Source organism: Oncorhynchus mykiss, chromosome 8, assembly GCF_057628025.1.
Source record: "Oncorhynchus mykiss isolate SJ-2025 chromosome 8, ASM5762802v1, whole genome shotgun sequence".
NCBI classification, from domain to species: domain Eukaryota; kingdom Metazoa; phylum Chordata; class Actinopteri; order Salmoniformes; family Salmonidae; genus Oncorhynchus; species Oncorhynchus mykiss.
In genome coordinates this window covers 15,355,001-15,369,557 of record NC_143029.1, presented here as the reverse complement: position 1 = coordinate 15,369,557, position 14,557 = coordinate 15,355,001, and the positions used below count along the sequence as shown (strand labels likewise).

General features: G+C 45.6%; 1 protein-coding gene and 1 long non-coding RNA gene across 11 annotated transcripts in view; one reads left to right on the top strand and one right to left on the bottom strand.

The window, feature by feature from the left end:
• LOC149981403 (uncharacterized) overlaps positions 1-431 on the bottom strand; it is a 169,870-nt gene extending 169,439 nt beyond the window's left edge. Inside the window, exon 1 of the long non-coding RNA XR_016497605.1 lies at positions 307-431. This is a non-coding gene — a long non-coding RNA (uncharacterized LOC149981403). The remainder of the gene's footprint in view (positions 1-306) is intronic.
• The window catches only part of LOC110529452 (AT-rich interactive domain-containing protein 1B), a 98,716-nt gene that overhangs the window by 31,438 nt on the left and 52,721 nt on the right, over positions 1-14,557 (top strand). The gene's annotated exons all lie outside the window — the stretch shown is intronic.

The following is a 14,557-nucleotide window of genomic DNA, read 5'->3' as shown; positions in this document are numbered from 1 at the left end:
GAAAAAACCCCTGTATCCAGGATTGTGTAAATCTATCAGCAAGCTCATTAGCATAACACAACGTTAACTATTTATGAAAATCGCAAATGAAATAAATATGCCATCTCTCAAGCTTAGCCTTTTGTAAACAACACTGTCATCTCAGATTTTCAAAATATGCTTCTCAACCATAGGAAAACAATAATTTGTGTAAAAGTAGCTAGCTAGAGTTAGCATTTCGCGTTAGCATTTAGCGTTAGCATTAGCGTTAGCATCCAGCACGCAACATTAACAAAAACATAAAAGCCTTCAAATAAAATCATTTACCTTTGAAGAACTTCTGATGTTTTCAATGAGGATACTCTCAGTTAGATAGCAGATGCTCAGTTTTTCCAAAAAGATTCCTTGTGTATTAGAAATAGCTCCGTTTTATACATCACATTTGGCTACCAAAAAAAATCCATAAATTCAGTCCTCAAAACGCAAACTTTTTTCCAAATTAACTCCATAATATCGACTGAAAACACGGCAAACGTTGTTTAGAATCAATCATCAAGGTGTTTTTCACATATCTCTTCATTGATACATCGTTCTTGGACACATGCTTTCTCCCCTGAATCAAATGGTAAAGTAGAAGCAGCTGGCAATTGCGCACCGAATTCGACGCAGGACACCAGGCGGACACTTGGAAAATGTAGTCTCTTATGGTCAATCTTCCAATGATATGCCTACAAATACGTGTCACAATGCTGCTAAGACCTTGGGCGAACGACAGAAAGTGTAGGCTCATTCGTTGCGCAATCACAGCCATATAAGGAGAGAATGGAAAACAGAGCTTCAGAAATTCTGCTAATTCCTGGGTGATGCATCATCTTGGTTTCGCCTGTAGAATGAGTTCTGGGGCACTTACAGACAAAATCTTTGCAGATTCTGAAACTTCAGAGTGTTTTCTTTCCAAAACTGTCAAGAATATGCATAGTCGAGCATCTTTTCGTGACAAAATATCGCGCTTAAAACGGGAACGTTTTTTATCCAAAAATGAAATAGCGCCCCTAGAGCTCTAACTGGTTAACACAGCGCGCATCCAACCCGGAAGCCAGCCGCACCAATGTGCCGGAGGAAACACCGTGCACCAGCGACTCCTGTGGCGGGTCGGGTGCAGTGCGCGATGAGACAAGGACATCCCTACCGGCCAATCCCTCCCTAACCTGGACGACTGGTCCGTGCGTCACCCCACGGATCTCCCGGTCGCGGCCGGTTACGACAGAGCCTGGGCGCGAACCCAGAGTCTCTGATGGCACAGCTGGCGCTGCAGTACAACCACTGCACGGGAGGCCCCTGAACAGGCATTTCAATGCCTTGACAGAGGGTATCACATTTGCTGCAGGTGCAGTTGAGCTTATTTCTCGAGTCAGTTGCTCGAATGGAGCTAACTAGTGTGTTCAGGTTTTAAACATGTTCTCAAATCCCATTGATATGACAACCGGCACATTCATGAGCATGAAATACGACTTTCCTCAGTAAGAAATCCTCGACGACCCACGGTGCTGTTAGACTCCGCTTGCTCACGGGGCTGATATCGCTGGTCCAAATGTCAGTCGTGGAGCTAATAGCAGTGACGTTATTACTGTGTAACTCCATTATGACAACATCTGAAAAATAGTACCGGGGGAAAAAAGTGTGCCGGTGCTCGACTAGTCACCGAAAGCCAACATCTCTCACGACAGAGAACGGTTGATTGTCAAGGGCAATGAATTCCATTATCGTGGCTTTAATGGATTTCACCTTTGAGTTGTCTCGCTGAAATGTTCTTACTCTTTCAAATGACTGTTTGACTCGTTGACTGTTGATCCACACAGCAGACATTGTGGGCTAGGTTAGGAATGCTGTGTCACACGTGTAGGGCAACATTTTACATGGTGTCATTACGTCATGTACCTCCGTTATATACGAAGATGTTCTCTCTGTGTTATATAGGTATGCACGTCAGCTTTGACTTCGGGTTTGCACATCGCCGTTAAACTAGACATCGGGCCGATACCGATGCTGGCATTTTTAGCTAATATTCACCGATTCTGACATGTTCATCACAATTTTTTAAATATTTTTTAGTTCACAGTTGCTTGCGTGCTCACAGGTAGTATTACGGTAATATTCTACAGGGAACTTTCTAACCCTGTCCACACTTTCATATTTGTCTCTGACTACCACAGGTAATTGTGTTGAAAGTCTGTGTAGACCAGACCAGCATGCTGGTGAAGAGTGGCTCTGAAAAGAGTGAATAGGTACTATACTTCCAATGCTACTGCCGAGTCCTCTCATTGGGCCGAGTCCTAATCAGATATAGCAGTCATCCCACCCTCAGGGTATGAAATGTCTATAAGTGTAGTGTGGTTCACCCTCGCCACCCTCCCTTCTGCCGCTCTCCCCCTCTGCCGCTGGTGTTGCCATGGCAACGGGGCTGAGGAAACAGCCTCCTCAGAAATGTGCATATTCTAGCAACTGATTATGTACTAATCACATTCTACTAATGGAACGTATTCTTGTCATCCCTCCACAGATTCACCTGTTTAGATTTGAGTATTGTGTCAATTGAGCCCGACTGTGGTGCTTCATATAGACGGAGACCAGTGTATTTTAGCAATACATTTTTATTTTCACCGCATTCTAGTTTTCTTACTGCTATTAATACGATTTTGCATCAATATTCCCAGTGGAAGTCTGTGATTGGGTGCTTCTGCTGTTTTGGACACGATGGAACATGATTGGTATTAGAGTTCACAGTCAGTTTTTTTTTTCAAGTGTCACACATTTTAATTGAATTCCTGTGAAATGTGACATGATATTTAACTCTCTCGGGAACCGGCATTTCATCTTTGTTTTCTTTTCAAGCCGTAATCAAATCCGCTTCGTCTTTCCCCGGCGCCATTGTAAACAGGCCAAGCTGGATGCTCAATCAGGATCCAGGAGGGAGGCAGCAAGGCTTTGATCAGTGCCCGTAAATCTTTTTGAAGAGTACACCCCCCCCACCCCCAATTTGAGACGCAAACTGCCTCACCCCGGAGACATGGCTTCCCTTAAATCGCTGTTAATACCCCCCCCATTCTTTTTTTGATTTCCGTAAATATAGGATAAAAGACGACTTGAGTGTGGTTGCTTCAAAGCTCAGGGTGGTTGAAAAAAATAGGTTCTGTGGTGTTTACTAAATTCTGCCTAAGCTACAGGTGTATTTCCCGAAAACTGATTTTCCATACATCGCAAAGCAAGTGTGTGAACATCAACATTGTTGGTATGTATGCCCATTGCCCAAGTTCACTAAATAATTTCCCAGCACTGTTTCATAGGAGAGGCCGGAGTGGAGTCGGGACTGTTTGGTGCGCTCCGCCGTAGTTCAACTACATGGTATCCTACAACCATCCAGGCCTTTCTGTAGCTGGGCGCTGTATCAGAGATGGCCTGTGGCAAATACCACACTATTCAAATCTCGTGTTATTTGTCACATATAACTGCAACAGGTGTAGTAGACCTTACAGTGAAATGCTTATTTACAAGCCCTTAACCAACAATGCAGGTTTAAGAAAAGTATTTACTAAAAACAAAAAACATCACATTACATGGGGAATAGGATTCCACTGGAGGCCTAAATCAGAGATGGTGAGCACGATGCCCCACTGCAGATCCCCCACACTCCTCCAAAGACTGAGTAGTCTCCTGACACACACAGCCTTCCACTATTCCATTTAGGACAGCCGAAAGGCCTGGCTTTAGCTGAATGTTGTTGCAGGTGGCAGGCAGTTCTCTATAAGCTGGGAGGTTTGGTTTCTTGCCTGTTGCGGCAGAAAGCCCAGATTTGCGTTGTAATCTTGTCCTGATGCCTGTGTTATTAGAACAGCTCCTACGCAGTGCTGCTCTGGGCTTTCTCTCACACACAAACGGGGCAGGCTTTCAGACCCCACCATATGATTGACACCAAGCTGGAGCGCTGAACCACCGCCAGGCCTCGTGTGTGTTTGTCATAGTAGTGTATGAGTTTTTCTAGTATGACCCTGAGATTGCTTCACAGCCCCAGAATGTTTTTTCTACCTCTCAATGCTCTTTTATTTTATTTGTTTATTTAACCTTTATTTAACTAGTCAGTTAAGAACAAATTCTTATTTACAATGATGGCCTAGGAACAGTGCCTTGTTCAGGGGTAGAACGACAGATTTTTACCTAGTCAGCTCGGGATTCAATCTAGCAGCCTTTCGGTTACTAGTCCAACGCTCTAACCACTAGGCTACCTGTCGCCCCATATGTCTTGCGTGTGATAACAGGCAGGCCATGACGCATTTACAATCAGAAATGGAGCTAGAGCTATTTGTTGAGGTGCTCACCTAACAAGAGAATTCAGTGTGTTTCCATCAATGACCATGATGGAATAGATATGCCACAATGCCCCAGACCTTTTTGGCTATATAGTAGAATGAAGCCAACAGAGCTGTATAGTGGATCTAGCCCATAAGCAGAGTTATGACCGGCAATAGAAGGTTGATTTATGACGTGATGTATGTGTCACATGGGTGAGCTGCTATTTAATACCGGTATAAAATATGTATAAATCTGAAACACTGACCATTAAATGGAACACATTTCTAGGCAGAGAATGCGTGTCATTTTGGCTAGATGGTCGTGTCTATATGACCACTTTGCACATGGCTGCTTTAGTGATAAACCAGTGAATTTTGCTCTACCAACCAATAACAACCTGGCTTTTGTTTCAAGAAAAATTCCTAGTCTGCCACAAAACTCATGATGAATCATTATGGTTCATTGATTCACCAGTGGTGTTTAAGTATGAACCAATGGTGGAAGAAATGTGCACTTTATTGGGAAAAGGCTGAGAGACTAGATGGAGCTTAGTAAATTACTCCTGTTTGTGTCCCAAATGTCACCATATTCCCAATAAAGTGCACTACTTTTGACCAGAGCCGTATGGGTAGTGTACTAAATAGGGATTAGGGTACCAATTGGGAGGCTTACTCTGTTTCTCTGTTTTATAGACCTGAAGGCAAGCAGCAGAAGCCACAAATCCCAGGGTGTCTGCAGCTCCTTTAAAGTTTTAGTCTTAAATACATTTCTGATTTAAAGGTCTTAAGTCTTAAAATGTTTTAAAGTCAGTTTTCAAAGGTCTTAAAAAATGTTAGAGATGACTACAGTGTTTCCGTTATATTGTGCCTCTGTTAAATTGTTGCCACCACGGGAAAAAATGATTTAGTTTTTTAAACATCAGATAATACTAGAGGCGCACTTTCAAGATGTTAGAGAGCATTCCAACCACATGCTGGGGAGCATTCCAACTACGTTTCTGGGGAGCAGTCCAACCACGTGCTGGGGAGCAGTCCAACCACGTTGCCGGGGAGCATTCCAACCACGTTGCCGGGGAGCATTCCAACCACGTTGCCGGGGAGCATTCCAACCACGTTGCCGGGGAGCATTCCAACCACGTTGCCGGGGAGCATTCCAACCACGTTGCCGGGGAGCATTCCAACCACGTTGCCGGGGAGCATTCCAACCACGTTGCCGGGGAGCATTCCAACCACGTGGCCGGGGGGCATTCCAACCACGTGGCCGGGGGGCATTCCAACCACGTGGTTGGCGGGAGCTCTGTGTGTACAGGGCATGTGCCAGTGCAATTCGGGTCGTTGAGAGAGGAGAGTGCAAGGTAGCCTATACAACTTTCTAGATAACAAAACTAACTAGAGCTGGGATGATGAACTAAAAATGACCGACACGGTCATTGCCGTCCTCTTACCAGAGCAAAAGGCTTATGTCAGTGATTAGACTACACAATGCTCCTGCAGATTTTTGGGTTCTAAACTATTATTTGGTCAACAGTAATGTGCATTAACCTGATTTCTACAATTGAAGTTTAGAATGTTATTTTATTTGGATCCCCATTAGCTGACTCCAATGGCGACAGCTAGTCTTACTGGGGCCCGACAAAACGAAAATGTCCATTACAGATAAGGCTTTACAATTGACATACATTTAAAAACATGAACATGTAATCTGTGTGACGGTATCTGCCCTGTTTCTGGCTCTCACTCCCTCCCCCTTGGTACACGGCGTGAAGGGAGAGATGCGTTTTGAGAAGCACAAGCATACTGACAGACTGTTTTTAGAACAACTACTGTTAAAAAGAGGACTCTTATCTTTGTGTGTATAACCATCATTTCTCAATTGTCATAATAGAGGAAATGACACCACTTTACAAATTAACTATATCATTGAGATGACAGTGAATACAGTAAGTAGCCTAGTGGTTAGAGCGTTGGGCCAGTAACCGAAAGATTTCTGGATCGAATCCCTGAGCTGACATTCTGCCCCTGAACAAGACAGTTAATCCACTGTTCCCTGGTAGGCCGTCATTGTAAATAAGAATTTGTTCTTAACTGACTTGCCTAGTTAAATGAAAAAATATAGGCCTACCAATGGCATGACTATGTAGCATCAGATAGTTGGCAATCTAGCTAATGTGGTTTGAGTTCCCACTTCCTCAGGTGGTAAATTATGTTGCATAGCCAATGTGCACAAAAAACTTGCAGGCAAATGAATCTCTAAAGAGCCAAACATATTTCTGGTTCCTATTTTGACATGTTGCACATCAAAATATCCATTATGCATTCCCTGTCTTACTTGGCTCTGGAAAAGGTCAGTCTAGAGCCCTCCTGTTTAGCTATCTTGTGAAGAACAGTTTTGCCATTTGATACCATATTCACTGAATGAGGTAATTCTTTCATTAGAACTGTTGGTTATAGGCTAATGTTTTAATGTTGGATTATAAACTGGGTGGTTCGAGCCCTGAATGCTGATTGGCTGACAGCCGTGGTATATCAGTGTACCACGGGTATGACAAAACATTTATTTTTACTGCTCTAATTATGTTGGTAAGCAGTTTATAATAGCAGTAAGGCACCACGGGGGTCTGTGGTATATGACCATTATACCACAGCTAAGGGCTATATCCAGGCACTCCTCGTTGCGTCGCGCAAAGGAACAGTGTTTAGCCGTGGTATATTGGCCATAAGCCCCCCCCCCCCCCCGTGCCTTATTGCTTAAACAGAATACCTCCAGGAGAGTTACTGGGTATGGAGACTTTAGTTCCATCCCTACTCTAACACACCAGACCTCAACAGGACCTTGTTAAAGGAAAGGTTGGGCCATTTTGAATGTTATATATTTTTTTTTGGTGATCTATCAATTCCCGGCGTCATTTCTTGTTTTCCATGTGTATCTGAGTTATTGGTGTTCAAGCGGCAGGAGCGTTGGACTAGTAACCGGAAGGTTGCAAGTTCAAATCCCAGAGCTGACAAGGTACAAATCTGTCGTTCTGCCCCTGAACAGGCAGTTAACCCACAGTTCCTAGGCCGTCATTGTAAATAAGAATTTGTTCTTAACTGACTTGCCTAGTTAAATAAAGGTAAAAATGTAAAAAGCAGGCAGAAATGCGTCCGGTATGACGTAGCACCGTGATGGTCTCTCACTATATTGGGAGTTAATAGGAATATGACTTAGGTGGTGAAACCATCGATCATATACAGTATATCACAAAAGTGAGTACACCCCTCACATTTTTGTAAATATTTGAGTATATCTTTTCATGTGACAACACTGAAGAAATGACACTGAAGACATGACAGCTTGTATAACAGTGTAAATTTGCTGTCCCCTCAAAATAACTCAACACACAGCCATTAATGTCTAAACCGCTGGCAACAAAAGTGAGAACACCCCTAAGGGGAAATGTCCAAATTGGTCCCAAAGTGTCAATATTTTGTGTGGCCATCATTTTCCAGCACTGCCTTAACCCTTTTGGGCATGAAGTTCACCAGACCTTCACAGGTTGCCACTGGAGTCCTCTTCCACTCCTCCATGATGACATCACGGAGCTGGTGGATGTTAGAGACCTTGCACTCCTCCACCTTCCGTTTGAGGATGCCCCACAGATGCTCAATAGGGTTTAGGTCTGGAGACATGCTTGGCCAGTCCATCACCTTTACCCTCAGCTTCTTTAGCAAGGCAGTGGTCGTCTTGGAGGTGTGTTTGGGGTCATTATCATGTTGGAATACTGCTCTGCGGCCCAGTCTCCGAAGGGAGGGGATCATGCTCTGCTTCAGTATGTCACAGTACATGTTGGCATTCATGGTTCCCTCAATGAACTGTAGCTCCCCAGTTCCGGCAGCACTCATGCAGCCCCAGACCATGACACTCCCACCACCATGGACATTTTCACTTAGGGGTGTACTCACTTTTGTTGCCAGCGGTTTAGACATTAATGGCTGTGTGTTGAGTTATTTTGAGGGGACAGCAAATGTACACTGTTATACAAGCTGTACACTCACTACTTTACATTGTAGCAAAGTGTCATTTCTTCAGCGTTGTCACATGAAAAGATATACTCAAATATTTACAAAAAATGTGAGGGGTGTACTCACTTTTGTGATATACCCTATGTCAGATTTCAATACTGCCGATGTCAACTTGGGAGGATGTCTTTTCTCGAATGAGCCATTGATCATATTTTAGGGATATTCCTACCTGGGGAAGTTGAATTGAACTGAGGGTGAAGCACATTTCTTCTGTTTGTCTGCCTCTTTCGTCCAGGGTGCGTTGCATGGTGCCGTTGCCAGAGATAGAAGGGAGATGGGAATGCAATGAATGAAGGAACGCATAACGCCCCACCCAGTAGACTGTTGACCAATCTCATTCACGGTTTCATGCTGCGTCACGCGGTTGCTAAGCTAATCGTCACGCAATCCCTTCTAAAAGTCAGTGTACATGTCGAGAAACGTGCCTATTTTCCTCAAGTACGTTATGCCACGATTCCAAAGCTATACGGCACTACAGATGGCAAGTCAATTATCCCACATCTTGGAAAAGATTTGATATGTTGTACTTCTTGTTTATGAAATGTGTGCTAATGTTGGGTTTTGGGGCTAGCGCCCAATAGACTCCCATTCACCCCTTGAAGGAGAGTGCTCCTTGTCCCAGAATGCACCTGCGGCCCATTGAGACAGCATGAGCAACGTTTCCCATCTCTTCAAAAGTATATCTGCCGTCGTGAATGTTAGACTCCACTTAAGCCCTGGTATCGTATAAACACACGTAAAATATGAAAATATTTGTAGAATTGCAGTAAATGTGCTTTTTAAACTGCTCCACCAACCAGAGGGGTGTGAACGATGGCTCGCAAAGCCTGCGTTTGTTACTACACTGATAATTGACCATATCTATCTGGAAGTTTTGCCGCCTAGGAAATTGTGTGACCAGACCTTCTCAAATAGTACTTGAGTACCCTGCTTTATGGGAAATAACGATTATTTCTCATCTACTGTATGAGAGGCATTCTGAATGATCTATTCTCTGTCTGCGTTCCAAATGGCCTCCTGTTCCCTAAATAGTACCTATGGGCCCTGGTCAAAAGTAGCTCACCATATAGGGAATGTGGTGCCATTTAGGAAGCACACGATATGAAACGATGTCTCCTCAGCTGGCCCAGAAAGAGGAACTCTACTGACCAGGCTGATTATGGAAGAGAACAGTACTGAGACTGGTGACGCACACAGCCCTCTAATCTCATCTACTCAGCATGAACTCACTCACTCACTAGGTGTTTTTGTTGGTGCATTGCTCTTTTATACCCCAGTATCCTCCATGTTTCATCTTTGTTTTTCTCTCTCCCTCTTGTGTTCTGCTGCTCACTCCTACTGTAAACACTCTCAGCCTTGCCATTTGTGAAACCCGTGAAGCTAGGATGCTGATCTTTCTCCAGATCGTTTCAGCCCCGTTCATTTCTCCTGAATCACAAATGCCGTCCTGTAAACAAACAGCCAGTTTTCCTGTCTCTTCGGTCTCTTCACCGGCCATTTACACTGTACAAGTGGCAGTCACCTAGCCACGCTAGCCCTTATATGGGTGCTAGCTAGGTAGTGCTGTGTATCAACAGCTATTGTCAGTCAATCCAGTAGGGGTTGGAAGCTATGGTGAGCTCTGATTGGTCACTTGTGTTGCGAGGATTTGAATAAAGATCAGCTTTCCAGAACTTAAGTCCCGCCCTGTTCACCTCCCTGGCGTCACTCAACGGTCCCCCCCACTCACTGCTTCTCTGGCTTTCCTTCCTTTGAAAGGGAATGGCTTCCAATGTTTCACCGCACGCACCGGAAGCCATTCACCTTTCAAAGGAAGGAAAGCAGTGTAAACCTGCATCTCCTCCATTCACTTCTATAGCCCTGATCCCAGATCAATGATGGCTGTGAATGAGCTCTTTATCACTGATGCTGCTCATAGCCATTCCAGTTCCATTGCAAAGCTGCTGAATTTGGGAAGCCGTGTGAGCCTGTCATAACGGTGCTGTATTCTCAGGCAGCCAGGTGTTCTCTGTGGGGCCCAGACAGAATGGGCTCCTCTCGGCTTCTGCCTTCATCCCAAATGGCACCGTATTCCCTTTTATAGCGCTCTACATTTGACCAGGGTCCATACACCTCTGGTCAGAAGTGGTGCACTATAAAGGGAATAGGGTGCCATTTTGGACGTGTGCTCTGTTTGACACGTGACTGTTCAGCGGGGGAAATCTGCCAATTCTGTCTGAATACAAGGCATGTTAACCCCCCACTGTAGGTGATCCCTCAGTTGTTTGATCTGCCAAGAGGATGCTGTCAGAATGGAGTAGCATGCGAGACGCGCACACACACACACCACCATCCCACGGACAGACTGACAGGATGACATGCGCTCTGCGGGACATGGAGCCCGGCTGACAGAAGGGCCAATCACCCACAACGGGGCTTACTGTCACCACAGTGTGTGTGCCTGTGTCTCAGCCTCTGTGCCTGCCTGTGTCTCAGCCTCTGTGCCTGCCTCTTTGCCTGCGTCAGTCCTACATGTGGGGCCCTGTCCACGGTGCCCTTATCTGTCAGAAAACAGTATGAGGGAGGAATAGGAGCGAGCATGGCTCACACTGCGTAGCTTTGGCCTTATAATGCATCCCATACTGACTGCTTCTCTCTCTCTCGTACAAAACACTGCTGCCGGCTCACTACAGACCGGCTCAACTACGGACCAACTCACTACGGAGCTCTCCTGTTGAAGTGGAGATGCTTTTCTTCTGTCGGAGATATACCACTTGTCTGGTTGACTAGCGGAGACGAGAGGGGCTTTTGTCAGTAGATTTGATTTGTTTGTGCTGGTGGAGTAAGTAAGTGTGTGTGTGTGTGTGTGTGTGTGTTAGCTTTGTTTTCCTAGCTTTGTTGTCCAGTAGGCCTGCTGTTGTTTTTACTGTTGTGAGTGAGCATCGTGAAAATAATAAGTTAAACCTGCAGGTAGTCTGAGCCTGTATGATGCGTTAGTGTGTAGCTCAATAGGAGCGTGCCTTAGTGAGCCGGTCCGTAGTTGAGCCGGTCTGTAGTGAGCCTGCTAGCGCTAGCTGCATTAGCATGTGTCTGTAACCACGCAGCAGACAGACATCACAACCACACAGCCTCTTCGCTTACTACAGCATGGTTCCTCCTGCTGCCTCCCTCGTATAAACATCGTTAAGGAATGAGCTGTGTCCCAAATGGCACCCCATTCCATTTAAAGTGCACTACTGATCAGGGCCCATAGGGATCTGCTCAAAAGTAGCCTACTATATAGGGATTACGGTGTCAATTGGGACTCATCCCTCATTAAGGTCTAAAGGGAGAGGCTGAATTACCTCCAGCAGGCTGACCACCTGTTTAGTTTCCTCTCCTTTAAAAAGTCTGGCTGATTTAAATAGGAGGCAGTACATTTCAATTTCCCTTTTAATACGGCGTGACAAAAACAGCGTTGCGAGGCGTGGAGCCCCCTTCAAACACGGCCAGCTATTGATTACTCACAAGTGTGTACACACACATTCCAATCAAACCCACTCAAGACACACAGATGACACCACCTTCGCACAAGAGGGCAGACAATGCGGGTGCCTACATAATGTCAGGAATGAAACCCACCAGGTTAGCTGTCAAATCCCAAATTGGGTTAGACTAACAGATCAGTTATTACTACGGGGCTTGTCAAAGTTAACGGTGTAATAGTGTGACATGTTTATCGCTGTCATTTTTGGGACTCCGTCTCCATTTCGTCACCGCACACGTTTCCACATGGACCCTTTTAATGAATGGCAGGACGCAACACGACTGCAGTCCATGTCTGTTCCTTTACACATCTGAAGACGCTGTGCCTCTAGCTAAAGTCATGTCAAAGTTATGCCCAATGTTACTGGAGCTGTGTTTCTTCTAGCAGCCGTGGAGCGCATGTCGCAGCCGTTTTAAACTGCTCACCTGACGCCGTTTCTTTTGCTTTGATAATAAATGAGGTTGCTATTATCCTGATAACTTGACCACTGACTAGGCTATGGACAAGAGGAACTGAGCAGGAATAGGCTTCTCAAAGAGAGACTTCAAAGGTAGGCTGCTAATGCCAGAGTGGGGTGTGTATGATTGTGTGTTTTTAAGTTTATTTTTGTCACGTGTGCTAGTACAGTGAAATGTCTTTCTAGCTCTTTCCCAACAGTGTGTGAGAGCAGAGTAAGTGAGAGAGGGCTGAGGGGTGGAGGGAGTGTGTAAGCCTGTGTGTGTGTCAAGTTATCTGAACAGTCAAGATGGTTACTTTTAAAAGTTCTTCTTCTTTTTCTTCTTCCTGTTGTCACACCCATTTAGAATGCCCGACGCTTCAACAGTACTTAGACCTGTGTGTGTTGTGAGCAAACTTCAAGAACATTGATAATAGGCAGGAGGGCTACTGAAACAATGGGAGCATTCATAGCTGTAGATGTGTCAGTGACTTGTGGTGTTTATGGTGTAAAATGCTATTAAAACATGCTGATATAGATGTTGTGTTTCCATACCTTAGAATCAGTATGCCTGTAACTAAATGCACTGCTTTTTAAATGGAAATAATCTTTCTTTGGGGTGAAATTTGAGCAAATTCAAAGATTTCAATTTAACTAATGCCATTAGCTTGATTAATCGCCTGACAGCCCTAATTACTACGAGTTTGACAGACAAATGATGAAATTTTGCGACAGACATGTGAGTATTGTGGCAACCACAGGGTTCTCACAGCAGAGCCAATCAAAGGACAGGTGTGAGCTGTAGGAGCACAGTTATTGAACTGTGTGTTTGAGAGGGAGGACTGATGGTGTCATTTATTTTCCTAGACCTCGGCGTGTGCTTTTCATGTCACACACAAACACATGCAGACGTTTTTTTTTACCCAACTTCTCCCGCTGTTTTCTTCCCATTTTGTGAAAATGATGGGTTAAGGAAAGATAAATATTTGAATTGAAAAACAATGGAACTGACTGTTTACTGGTGGGAGAAAAGGAGAGCGGGCAGCTCAGTGAGTTAGAGGGAGGGAGAGAACACGAACTGAGAATGAGACATAAGATGATTAAAAGGTCTAGTGAGGGATGAGAGCCCAGAAGTCGTTTCAGAGGCAGCAAAATGCACCGCAATAACTAAACCAGCGAAGCAAGGGGGCGGCTGCTGAGTTTGAAAGATTACAGCAGAGGGAGAGAAGAAGAAAAGCCTGCATTCTGTGTTCCCTCTTCTTTCTGTCTGCTGACAAGCATTTGGCGTCGTCCTATCTAAAACAGCTAGCCCCCCTGTCTCCCTCCGTTCTGTTGGTTCTTTCTGCTGTTCCCCTTACACACACTCACATTATTTTCTCCTCTTTCCCTCCTCCCCACTCTGTCTGCTCCCATCCCCTCCCCACTCTGTGTACTCTGTCTGCTCCCATGAGTGAGAGGGGGTGGGTAGGGGCCTTGCCTGCCTGCTTTCCTCTGAGAGCACAGCTGCAGTGAAGCAGACACATTGGGCCTGCCACACTGATGTTAAAGCTTGCTGCTCCCCCCCTACACACACTGCATTCTAATTACTTGCAGGCTGAAAGGAGTGTTGTTTATTCTAAGACCTAGAGGCTGATCTACATCCTGTGACTGTTGCCTCCTCTTCTCTTCTCTCTCTGCCCTCCTGTATCCTTCATTTCTCTTCCTCCTGTACCCTCCTTCCCTCCCTCCCTCCTGTACCCTCCTTCCCTCCCTCCCTCCTTCCCTCCCTCCCTCCTGTACCCTTCATTTCCCCTCCTTCCCTCCCTCCCGTACCCTTCATCTCTCTCCCCCTCCCTCCCGTACCCTTCATTTCTCTCCCCCTCCCTCCCGTACCCTTCATTTCTCTCCCCCTCCCTCCCTCCCGTACCCTTCATTTCTCTCCCCCTCCCTCCCTCCCGTACCCTTCATCTCTCTCCCCCTCCCTCCCGTACCCTTCATCTCTCTCCCCCTCCCTCCCGTACCCTTAATTTCTCTCCCCCTCCCTCCAGTACCCTTCATCTCTCTCCCCCTCCCTCCCGTACCCTTCATCTCTCTCCCCCTCCCTCCCGTACCCTTCATCTCTCTCCCCCTCCCTCCCGTACCCTTCATCTCTCTCCCCCTCCCTCCTGTACCCTACTTCTCTCTCCCCCTCCCTCCTGTACCCTTCATCTCTCTCCCCCTCCCTCCTGTACCCTTCATCTCTCTCCCCCT